The sequence below is a fragment of the Desmodus rotundus genome, chromosome 2 (assembly GCF_022682495.2).
Source record: "Desmodus rotundus isolate HL8 chromosome 2, HLdesRot8A.1, whole genome shotgun sequence".
NCBI classification, from domain to species: domain Eukaryota; kingdom Metazoa; phylum Chordata; class Mammalia; order Chiroptera; family Phyllostomidae; genus Desmodus; species Desmodus rotundus.
Window position 1 is genome coordinate 106,928,351 of NC_071388.1, and position 12,398 is coordinate 106,940,748.

At 48.3% G+C, this 12,398-nt stretch overlaps 1 protein-coding gene across 6 annotated transcripts in view; it reads left to right on the forward strand.

Annotated features, from left to right (window-relative positions):
* The window catches only part of IQSEC1 (IQ motif and Sec7 domain ArfGEF 1), a 526,249-nt gene that overhangs the window by 27,896 nt on the left and 485,955 nt on the right, over positions 1 to 12,398 (forward strand). The window lies entirely within an intron of this gene.

A 12,398-nucleotide genomic window follows, 5' to 3' on the forward strand; every position in this document is an offset into this window, starting at 1 on the left:
AGTGGCCCGGAAGAGACAGTGGGAACCTTGGAAAGAGCCTCAGTTTCTAAGGGTCAATTCCCTCCCTGCACTTTTGAAAGGCAGATGGAAAGGGGGGGTCCCCCAACCCTGCTAACTCCAGGGTGATTATTTATCCCACCTGGGGTGTTAGGACATCAAAACCTACGCTGTCACAAGCTGGGACTTGACCTTGAGCAGGACTCTGGAGAGGATTGTTAAGCAGATGGCCTGTGACTGTGGACAAAAGATTGCAGGGTCAGTGAGAGCACACTGGGACCCTGGAAGACAGCTCCTGCTAATGCAGTTGCTAGGGCCTCTAGGAAGCATTTGCATTAGTGATGCCTCTGTGGGAAGGTCATGAATGAGCCTGGTGGGGCTCTGGAGGTAGCTGGGCCAGCCCAGAGGAAGCTTCTGGAACCCCTCCAGCCTCGAGCTTCTGAGAAATCTGGATGGAGACCCCTTATCATGTTTGCACTTGACACAGAACTGAGACGACTGCTGATGTGGTAGAATCAAGACCGTAAGTAATTTGGACACCCCATCTGCTGTGCAGAAGCTCGTGTAGTGAATATTATTGGAGATAAACATCTGGCCCAGCTTTAGGTTATAGAAAAGATGTGATCCAGGTATTCATTTGGCAAAGTGAGAGTGGAGATGAGAGGAGTGTTTTATCAGGCCTAGCAGGGCAGCCAGCCTGAGTGCAGATGAGGCTGACCGGGACCACCCAGGCTGCTGAGGCCACCTGATCCAAAACCAAAACGCTCATCCTAGGCCCAGGTTGTGCATTGGGCTGTCCCTGGACAGAAGGTGGGGACTTGATCTGGGAGGTCCAGAGGAAGGGCTGTGGTTAGTGGAGGAAGTAACAGGGGGACAGGCAGTCAGTTCATCGTGCTGAGGGGAATGGATCGAAGACCCAAAACATTCTGGGGGTGTCTGGGAAGTGTGTGGACCCAGGCAAAGCCAGTCTGGGCAGGCGTGTCTTTTAGGTAATTTTCACTAGATTGTACAAGTGAAGGCAGCTGGGGGTGAGTTGACCACCTCCTGCTGTCTGTCCTCACTAGCAAGTTCTAAGGAAAAAAGCAGGTGTCAGACCAAATTGTACCTGCAAGCAGACATTGGCAAGTGGTGAAATGGCTCTGAAAGCTCGAGTAGGTCCTTTTGGATGTTTGAACGTTCTTTCACGGAAGGCTCATTTGAGGCATATGGATCCGTGTTCTAGGGGCAGCATCACTGATCAGCTCTGGCTCAGGAGAACGGCAAGAATCCTTCCATTTACCTGGTGGGAGATCGGTCTTTGTGGGGGCCCAGGTGTGTGCCCCTTGCAAGGACATGGGTTCTTGAGCTATTCATACCTGTCCATGCAGGGGAGGGGAAGGAATCTTGAGGACTCTGGTGGGAATACCACCACTGGACCAGTCAGAACCTATTCCCTCCTCAGTCATGATAATGAGCAAGGCACTCATTTCACCTGTGAGAATCTGTTCCGAAACATGCCTCATGCTAACGAGCGCAGCCTTTGGCCTGCACTGGAGGTACAGAGAGCTGCTGCACACAGGAGCCGCCGAGGCGGTGTGCCTGTGGTTGCACTTGCTGATCACCCTGAAAGCAGAGCTTTCTGAAGAGGGCACTGGCTGCCCCTGGAGCCTGTCTCTCACATGATAGGATGTCCACGCTCAGGACTTTAAAGTCCATCATAGGCTCTGTAGTTAGAGGTTTCTGAAAGCTGCTATCGTAGTCTTGGCCATATTTGTATTTCCTTTGCACAACTATTCTTTTGTTTTTTATTATTTTTAATTGTGATAAAATACACAAAACATAAAGTTTACTATTTTAACCATTTTTAAGTGTCCACTTCATTGGCGTTATATATACTCTCATTGTTGTGCAGCCATCACCACCATCCATCTCCAGAACTCTTTCATCTTGCAAAACTGAAACTGTCCCCATCAAACTGCTAGCTCCCCAGCCCCCTCCTCCAGCCCCTGCAACCACCATTCTGATTTCTGTCTCTATGGACTTGACCACGAGTCATGGAACCTTAGCTATCTCAGGTCTGCTAGCCCCACACTAAGCTGGCCACAGACACACAACAAGATCCAGCCTAAGACGCCCAGCTAACTGTGGACTCATGAAAGGTGATAAATGGTTGTTTCAAGGCATGAAGTTTTGGGGCAGTTTTTTTGGAGGCATTGTTGTAGCAATAGATAACTGTTACACTGTGCTCCCCAAGACTATGGACTCTGTTGGTGTGTCCCCACAGGGGTTCTGAGGACATTTCAGTAGTTTGTGAGGCTGGGACTCCCAGCTGGTAGAGGCTCACTAGACTCTCTTTCAACCCAGCAGAACAAATGTCCTGCTTCATGCTGCATTATTTTAGAGTCATTGGCCTATTTCAATGTTCGCTTGGTAGACTCGATGGTGGGGAGTTCCAGAGGAAATGAAAGTCTTCCCCAAAGCCCTCTGCCTTCTTCTTGAGAGTCCTTTGCCAATGGTTTATCACATGACTGAGCTCGGAAACATAGGTGAGGATTAACTGTCTAAGTGGGCTACTCACAATGGCTGGTCGAAGCCTGGGTCACACGGGCTTGCTGTAATGTTGGGATTGTATTATGCTGTAACACTGGGCCTCTCCATTCATCTGTGCAGTAGATCTTTATTTAGCACCACTGTATGCCACGCCCAGGGCCCATGTGTCAATCACAGCTGCATTACATTTACCAATCACTAAGATATTGGTGTATAAGTCTTGCAGTTTCAGCTATTTCTGCACTTCGATAGAGAACCTATTTCTTGGTGTTGAAAAATAGATGGCATTGTATTTAATTATCAGTTGCTTTTTTTTTTTTTTTTTGTCAGCTGCTGTTTTAGAAAGCAACAGTGTGTTGTGGAAGTCATACAGGCCAGATGCTAGTCTTTAGCTCTGGTCACAAATTGGAGCCACACCTCTTATCTGGCTCAACACTATCCCCAGCAATTGGAACAGTGTCTGGCGTGGTTGCTGGTGTGGAGCAGGCATTCCACAGGTATGTGCAGAGCAAATGGAAGGACATTGATTTTCCCAGTGGCTGTGTGTGGCTGTCTGTGATGCAGACACCATTGTCTCCACTTTGTAGATGAGGGAACTCTGGCCCAGAGGGATAACAGGGCCACGCAGGGTTCACACAGTGAGGATGCAGAGAAGCAGAATGGAAACTTGTGCTCTTGGCTACCTCATACTCTGCCAGGCTGCCTCCCCAAAGAAATACAGAGAATGCCCAAAGAACAGGTACAAGTTCAGATGCTTCTGAGAGGGAAACCCAGGAGTTGGGGTGGGCATAAGGGGATCTGTTCTTAGAACTTCTCCTTGGTGTTAGGGCACCTCAGTGCACAGAATAGTGGGATTGCCAGTTATCAGCCCCCAGCTGTCTCCCAGCTGAGCACATCTGTTTGACCTCAGCTTCCACTGGTTTGAATGGTTCTGTGAGAGACAGAGAGACAAGGGTGGGCCTGAGGCCAGCAGCCTCTTCTTCCAGTCATTTGGAGCTGAGAACCACCCAAAAGGAGGAAGGCATCACTCCAGAAGGGTCTGTTTGAAGTATGCTCTCAAAGAGGCTCTTATCTGGCTCGGGGCAGGGGCAGCCTATGGCTGAGGGGCCTCCAGTAAGTTCTAGGCTGGGGACGTCATAGTAGTTATGAGTCCCCTGCCCAAGGAGGGTTGAGGGCCACTCAGCAGTCAGGGCCAACTCAGGGAGTGCCACTGGGAAGGCAGGAAGGCCACAGAGGTAGGCTTGGTCCAGTAAGATGCAGATGCAAATCAAAAGGCATTTTGAGTACCTCTGTGTGCCCAGGCTTGTGCCAAGGGCTCTCACCCACATTTTCTTTTCGTGTTCCTCACAGCCATGTGCTTAGTTCTCAGCTTATATTCAGGACAGTTCTGAGACCTAACTTACCCAGAAGGAGTCAGCCTTGCAACATTTTCACATTCTTTCACATTACAGCAGGGATCTAAAAAGTTTCCTGTAAGGCCCAAGCAGCTGCCCAGAGATAAACCCGCCCTCTCTCCCATCTTCCCTCCATTCTGTCTAGTTTAGTGGTTCTCACACTTTCCCGCATGCAGGATCAGTTATGGGGTTATCTTCCCAAACCCAGAACAGGTCTGCAGGTAATTTAAGGAACTTTCAAGGGTTCTTTGCCTGTACAGTTTTCACCTCATGCACTATGTTAAACTTGGCTTCCATGTAGGATGAAATTCCAGTTCAGGCTCTGTGTAGTAAAGCCCATGAAAAGCTTTACAAAGACCAAATGCTAATTTTTTTAAATGAGATACTTGATTAAAATAGGATGTCCATCTGGCTGCCTGAGCACCAGTCTCAGGAGTGCAGCCATGGGCTGTCACAAGGGGACCTGGCTGTGGCTCGCCAGGGCAAGGGGAGAGCATGATGTGCACGCCTCTGTCCCTGGGCAGCTCCCTGCAGGTGGATGGGCCACAAGGGCTCAGTGTGGTGGGAGACCTGCAAATGTGCAGCAGAGGCCTGGCTGTGTCTTGTTGGACCTCTGATCAGGGCAAGTTCTTTCCATCTCAGCCACACAGGAGGCCCTGCACACCCAGGGGCGTGATGCAGGTCACCTGCAGAGAGCCTTTTCCAGGACCAGCCTGTCTCCTACAGTTTGCAGGTCAGGGCTTCAGGAAGGCTGAGTAGCTCACCCAGGTCATGGGGAATGGGAGCCTGGTGCGAATCCAGAACCTCCTGACTTTCTTACTTCCACAGATGTTTTTTGGGTGCCCAAGTGCTCAGTGTCACTCTGGGCCTGGGGCCGTAACAGTGGATGTGGAAGCACATAGGGGCTGTCTCTGTGCCATAGGTTGTTTCATTTGTATGTGAATACTTACACCCATGTACATATTTTTTTATTGAGGTAAAATACACACAGCATAAAATTGAGTGTCTTAACCATTTGTAAGTGTCCAGGTCAGTGGCATTAAGTATATTGACATTGTTGTGCCACCATCATTACTGCCATCTCCAGAACTTTTCCATCTTCCCAAACTGGACCTCTGTTCTGGCTTCAGTTGTGAAAGTGCCTCTTACAGCTGCCTCTTACATGTTGAAGGTCTCCGAAGCTCATAATGTATGTAAGAGAGAGGAGTCTTAATTGGATAGGTGGGCAATCATCTGAGGTTCTGTCCCCTTCTTGGTGAGCCTGGCTGGTTAAAGGGAGCTACATACCCATTTCTGAAATGTGGAGCCACAGGAACTGAGTAAGAATGTGCCAGTCACTCTGTCCTGATTCCAGCAGATGCCATTTGTCATGAACAGTGGGGAGATTTTGGACTCACCCAGTGCTTTTTCCATTTCAGAAGAGGAAGACCACCTGCCAAAGCACCCATGTGCCTGGACCAGCCTGAGGGGAGAGGTTCTGACCTCAAGCGCTGGGCATGGTGGTTCCAGGCGTGGTGTTCAAGGTGCAGCCACAGTGTTGTCATGAGAGCACATCGAGTCTGATGTGCCTGCTCGTGGGCACTGGTAAGAGAAGGGAAACTGTTCTGGAGGAGCCTGTGGTCTGGGCCGGTGGTGGGCTCAGATGTACACCAGGTCAGCCTAAGAGAGCCTCCAACTTACACACTTAGGGAAGCCTGCTTCAGCCTGCTGATATCTGGCCTCTTTGCATAGCAAGGCCCTAGAATTAAACACTTTCCAAATTCAAACCTCTGTAAGAGTCAGGAAACAAAATGTTTCATGATCAATGAAGTTTGGGGAATCCTGGGTGTTTCAGCTTCCTTTATGGGGTACTTCTCGAGAGCCTTTCGTGAGTTGATAGACGTGCAGGTAAAGTTGATGGACAAGATAAAGTTGGGCTGTGCAGTAGGTTCTGGTCTCTTCTGACCACCTAGCACTTTGTCTGAAGGGAGGATCACATCCTGGATCACGTCCTCGTGTGCTGCTGAGCAGAAACCGGGAGGTGCTGCTGCCAGGGCTTCCTATAGGCCAGGCACATGTCTGTCTCCTGGAACTGCGCCGCTGCACGATTTCGTTTCTGTGGGGCATGAGCCTTCACGGCGGCTGTTCCAGAGTGTGACGAATATGAAGGCTACTCCCAGAGAAAGTGTGTTAGGCTTTAAAAAAATATTTGCTTATTGTTTCAGCCGGCCTTGTTCCTACAGTTTGGACCTGTACTTTCCTGGGTTGTCGGTGGAGCCTGTACTACATTCAGTTCGGTTGTGAGTGTTTCTTGAATGCTGGGCCCTACGTTACCTGATAGGGATGTTGAGACTGAAGAGAGACTGCTTCTGCCCTCAGGTTTCTCATGGCCAGTCCTGTGGGAGGGAGGATATTAGCTGAGCCCACTGCACAGGGGGGACTCAGCAGCATGCATTTTAATCTGAACTCCTTATAAGAATGAGGTTCATCCACATGGTAGTGTGTGTCCCTTGGCTCGGCTCTGCCTACAGGGATCTGAGGGACTGTCCTGGGTAGTGGGTGGCACTGCCTCTGGGGCCTTGCCAGTGTCCCCATCCAGATTCCCTACAGGTCTCAGCTGTGTCTGGGAGGGGTGGGCAGCTTGGGTAGATGCTGGCTAAGCCACTGAGAGACCTTGGTGTGCTCAGAGACCTCATTGCCAGGAGGACCCAGAATTTTCTGGTTTGTGAGTCCTGTGACTCTAATGCCCGGATGAAACAGGAGTGTGAAGGGGGCCCCCAGCAGTGAGGACAGGCACATCGAAGTTTGCCACATCTGGCCTTCCCTTCCTACCCTCCTCCTTGAGAGCTCAGCCAGGCCAGGAGCCCAGGGCTCAGGGGGCGAGTGAGTACCCCAGGTCCCCTGGTTGCTTCTGCCCTTTATGCCTGTGCTGTGGGTGGCCATTTTCTGTCAAGTGGCCCCATCCTGCTGGGGTCGACCTTTGTCTTTACCTGTAAGCTGAACCATGTCTGAAAGGCAACAAGATTCCAAGAGAACTTTGCAATTTAATGTAATGTGATTCATTACTCTGCTGCTGTTCCTTAGAGACACTAATTATGCTGTCTGTCTTCATCCCAGCAGGGGAGTAGAGGGCCTCTTGCAGAGAGCTCAGCACCCTTAGGTGGACACAGACATAAGAAAGGCTGGAGGGCTAGGTTGGCAGCCCCAGGTTGGGCTTGAGGGCTCTTGGTAACCTGTTGTCCCCTCAACTAATGGAATTGGAAGTAATGGGTGTTGGACTTTTTACACCCTGCCTATCCCTGAAGAAGACCAGAACACTCCGGGGGAGCAGGGCAGGAGCCTGGAGATCCTTGAGGTTCCCTGGGCCTCAGGCTGGGATGGTGTGTATGTCCAGCTGGGTGGGCAGCTTGAGTGAGAGAGCCCTACCTGGACTGGACTAAGTGGGAAACAGAGGCAGGAGCTCATTTTTCCTAGGAGAATAAGACTGGGGTCTTCCCAGTCTTTTCTAGGAGTGCATGACAACTTATGTCCCTGATGATGTGATCCAGCCACATGTCAGCCAGGCTCTGCTGTAGGCCCTTAGGGCCAGTGAAACAAGACACAGTCTTGCCTGTGAAGTGGAAGGGACATAGGAAAAACATCTAACCCACTAAGAGTGACAAATGCTGTGAAGGTCTAATTTGGAGATAGAGGTGGGGGTCCTCTCTGAGAAGAGACCTGGAAGAAGTGAGAGGTGAGCTGTGAGCATGTAAGGGAGAGGATTCCTGGCAGAGGGAATGGCAAGTACAAAGGCTCTGAGACAAGATCCCAGGCTGCAGGAACCTGTGCAAGGGGAGGAAACCAGGGCTAGACTCAAAGGTCCGCAGTGCATGGTTTGTACACTGGGGTTTACCTGCCTGAGGCAAGGAGCCATCACCAGTGCACAGAGCAGTGATGGGCTCCTACGTGTGCCTTGAAAGGACCAGAAGGGCAGACCAGGTCATGGGCAATGCCTATCACAGCAGCTGCTGAGGCTGGGTCAGTACCGTCAGTACCTGGTTTTCCAGATGAACAGGTAGAGATGCCAGAGGTCTGGCCAGTTGTTCAGGTGATGCAGTGGGAGCAAGGTGGACACAAACGCTTGCCTGATCTCAGACCGTGGTATCCTGTCGCATCTGGTCCTGTAGTTCAATGATGCCCGATATACCAGGGCAGGAGCAGCAAGGCCTCATCAGCTCAGTATTCCCCATGTAGGTCTGGGTGTGACTGAGGAAAGGTGTGGGGACTGGTCTAGCTGTGACAGGGCTGCTCCCCACTCTAGGGGCCCCTGTTGAGCTCCTGGCCTCCTTCTAAAAGCTGATCTGGGGGTTGGCTCAGAAACTAGTGGGAGGGGCTGCTTTGATCTAATTTCCACAGAGTGCCTTTGTGTTGGGGGCAGGTACAACTTCACCTTAGAGGTGAGAAAACTGACCCAGAGCTAAGCAACTTCCCCAGGTACACACACCTCCAAAGGCAGGCTAGGACCCAGCTGTGGCTCTGCTAATGTGAAATGCTGTGCTTTTCTATCAACTTTAGTCCTGCAACCAGTTTTGCCCCAGATAATGCAACTGCCATGTCCATTGTGATGGCCAAACTTGTGGTCCAGGCCCTGAAGCCATTCCAAAACTCCCACCCCCCATTTTCCTGGCCTGAAGGTTTTGTCATCTGGGTGTACTTAGAGATGACTGGTGGTGGAGGACCAAGGGGCAATCAAAGATTGTTGGAAGAACACTCAGAATGGGGGAATGGTTTGTGTTTGCTCTGAGTTTCCTGACTGGGGAAGACCAGTGGCACTCAGTGTTTGGAACGTGGGAGTTCAGGCCAGAAGCATGGGAGGATGCTATAACTGTCCTTCAGGGGCTGCCACTGTCAGCCCAGCAATTCTCTTCTGGGGCACCCTTGACTCAGGGCAGCCCCACCCCACAGGAATGGGTCTTTTATATTTTTAATTTTTTTATCTGTATTTAAAATGTTTTTCCAAAGGAAACCTTCTGTATGGAACCAGGATATATAGTCAGAGAAAAGCAGAGAGGCAACCCCACCTTGGCACCAGGTGAGGGGAGCACGAAGGAACATCGCTCCACCATCAGGAAGCTCCCACCTGTGCAGGAGAATCGGCAGTGAGAGCAACCCAGGGTCCTACAGACCAGGCCCAGGGCCGCAGACAAGCAGAGCAGTGCTCACAACCTGGTCAGGGGCATTTGGAGCTTTTCACAAAAACAACCCTCCCCAAAACCCCTAGAATACTCCAGGCCTGGTCAGTAGGAGTATGGGGTAGCATAGGCTACCAGGTACAGAGAGCCAGCCCAGAGGGCTGATAGCAGCAACCCTGCCCCTTCCCCTCCATCCCCAACCCTCACATCTCCACATCTCCAGGCCCTGCATTAGAGTTGGCACCTTCATAGGTCTCTGCAAGGTGTCATGGGCAGAGAGAGTAGAGGTTCTCACCTTGAGAAGGTGGGGGTGAATATCAGCTCGTGGGAGAGGGTTCTGCGATTAGGAAGTGCCTAAAGATCGCCTTTGTAAGATAGTGACTTCTTGTCACTGGAGTGGGCTGTGTGTCCCTGGCACAGAGTGTGTTAGGAATGGAAGCTTGGAGAGGTTTGCTTGGGCCTCATGAGGTTTTGCTGGACTGTATCTCTCCTTCACTTTCTCCACCCAGCTCCTCTCAGGAGGCCATGTATAGTGGTGATTCAGAATGTGGGTCTGGAGCCAGACAGCCTGGGTGCCAATTCCATCACCACTCTTTCCGGTGTGGCTTCGGTTTCCTTCTCTAACAAATGGAGTAAATGTGGAACCCATCTCATAGGGCCCCTGTGAGAGTGGAGTAAATTAATATGCACAAGGCTCTTTTCTTTTCTGAAAACTTGTAGTATTGGTGATGCTAAGGTTGGGCAAGTTTGTGATACCATTATGGACACCTGGAACCATGGTTTTCCCACAAATGAAAGCAAGGCAGAGACTCAGGCCTCACCCCCTGCAGAGGGCCCAGCCCTTAGAAATATCATCTGAGCAGACGGTGTGGCCACTGGAAGATCATGGTGTCAGAGGGCTTTCCAGTCCAGTGTGGGTAGGTTCTGGAAGACGCACCCCTGGAGGCCTAAGACGCCTTACATGGTGGTCTTTTTTTACTTTTAAGATTTTATTTTATTCCATTATTTAATTTTAATTTTATTTATTTAAATTTACTTTTTATTGTATTTTTCCATTACCATTTGTCCCCCTTATACCACTTTCCCCCTGCAGTCACCACACTGTTGTCCAGCTTCATGAGTCCTTTCCCTTTTTGCTTGATCTTTCCATCCCTTAAACCCCCTTCCCCAGCCCATAGCTGTTAGCTTGTTCTCTGTCTATGAGTCTGTCTCTATTTTGCTTGTTAGATAAGTTTGTTCATTAGATTCCACATATGATTGAAATCATATGCTATTTGTCTTTCTCTGACTGGGTTATTTCATTTAGCATAATGCTCTCTGGGCCCATCCATGCTGTCACAAAGGGTAAAATTTTCTTCTTTCTTATCACCAAGTGGTATTCCAGTGTGTAAACGTCCCATAGTTGTTTTATCCATTCACTACTGACAGACACTTGGGCTGTTTCCATATCTTGGCAATTATAAATAACGGTGCAGTGAACATAGGGGTGCTATATTCTTTTGAATTAATGTGTCAGGTTTCTTTGGATAATTCCCAGAAGTGGGTCAAAAGGCAGAACCATTTGTAATTTTTTGAGGTATCCGCATACTGCTTTCCACAGTGGCTGCACCAGTCTGCATTCCTACCAACAGTGCAAAAGTGTTCCCCTTTCTCCACATCCTTGCCAACACTTGTTTTTCGATTTAATGATACCCATTCGGACAGGTGTGAGGTTTTATCTCATTATAGTTTTAATTTGCATTTCTCTGATGATTAGTGACTTTGAGCATCTTTCCATATGTCTATTGGCCATCTGTATGTCCTCTTTGGAAAAATATTCTGGTCCTTTGCCCATTTTTTAATTGGAATCTTTGCTTTTTTGGTGTTGATTTTTATAAGTTCTTTATAAAGCTTGGATATCAACCCCTTATCAGATTTATCGGTGAATATGTTTTCCTATTCAGTTGGGTTGTCTTTTCATTTTGTTGATGGTTACTTTGTTGTGCAAAAGCTTTTTAGTTTGATGTAGTCCGATTTGTTAATTTTTTCTTTTGTTTCCTTGTCTGAGGAGATATATTACATAAAATAGTTGCTATGAGCAATTTCTGAGATTTTACTGCATATGTATTCTTGTATGATTTTTATGGTGTTGAGTCTAACATTTAAGTCTTTAATCCATTTTGAATTTGTTCTTATGTGTGGTGTAAGAAGGTGGTCTGGTTTCATTTTTCTTTTCTCTTTTAAAATATATTTTATTGATTATGCTATTACAGTTGTCCCAATTTTTTCTCCCCTTTCTCCCCCTCTGCCCTGCAGTGCCCCACTCTCCACCATTCCCTGCCACCCCTTAGTTCATGTCCATGGGTCATACATATAAGGTCTCTGGCTTCTCCATTTCCTACACTATTCTTAACCTCCCCCTGTCTACTTTGTACCTACCATTTATGTTTCTTATTCCTTGTACTTTTTCCCCCATTCTCTCTCCTCCCCCTCTACAGTGATAACCCTCCATTTCTGTGATTCTGTTCCCATTCTAGTTGTTTGCTTAGTTTGTTTTTGTTTTTGTTTTAGGTTCAGTTTTTAATACTTGTGAGTTTGTTGTCATTTCACTGTTCATATATTTGATCATCTTCTTTTTCTTAAATAAGTTGCTTTAACATTTCATATACTAAGGGCTTGGTGATGATGAACTCGTTTAACCCGACCTTGTCTGGGAAGCACTTTATCTGCCCTTCCATTCTAAAAAATAGCTTTGCTGGATAGAGTCATCTTGGATGTAGGTCCTTGCCTTGCATGACTTGGAATACTTCTTTCCAGCCCCTTCTTGCTTGCAAGGTTTCTTTTGAGAAATCAGATGATAGCCTTATAGGAACTCCTTTGTAGGTAACTGTGTCCTTTTCTCTTGCTGCTTCTAAGATTCTCTCCTTATCTTACATCTTGGGTAATGCAGTTATGATGTGCCTTGGTGTGTGCTTCCTTGGGTCCCCCATCTTTGGGACTCTCTGAACTTCCTGGACTTCCTGGAAGTCTATTTCCTTTGCCAGATTGAGGAAGTTCTCCTTCATTATTTGTTCAAATAAGTTTTCCATTTCTTGCTCTTCCTCTTCTCCTTCTGGCACCCCTACGATTCAGATGTTGGAACATTTAAAGTTGTCCTGGAGGTTCCTAAGCCTCTCCTCATTGTTTTCAATTCTTGTGTCTTCATTCTGTTCTGGTTGAATGTTTCTTTCTTCATTCTGCTCCAAATTGTTGATTTGAGTCCTGGTTTCCTTACTGTCACTGTTGGTTCCCTGTATACTTTTGCTTTATTTTACTTTGCATAGCCTTCACTTTTTCCTCTATTTTGCCA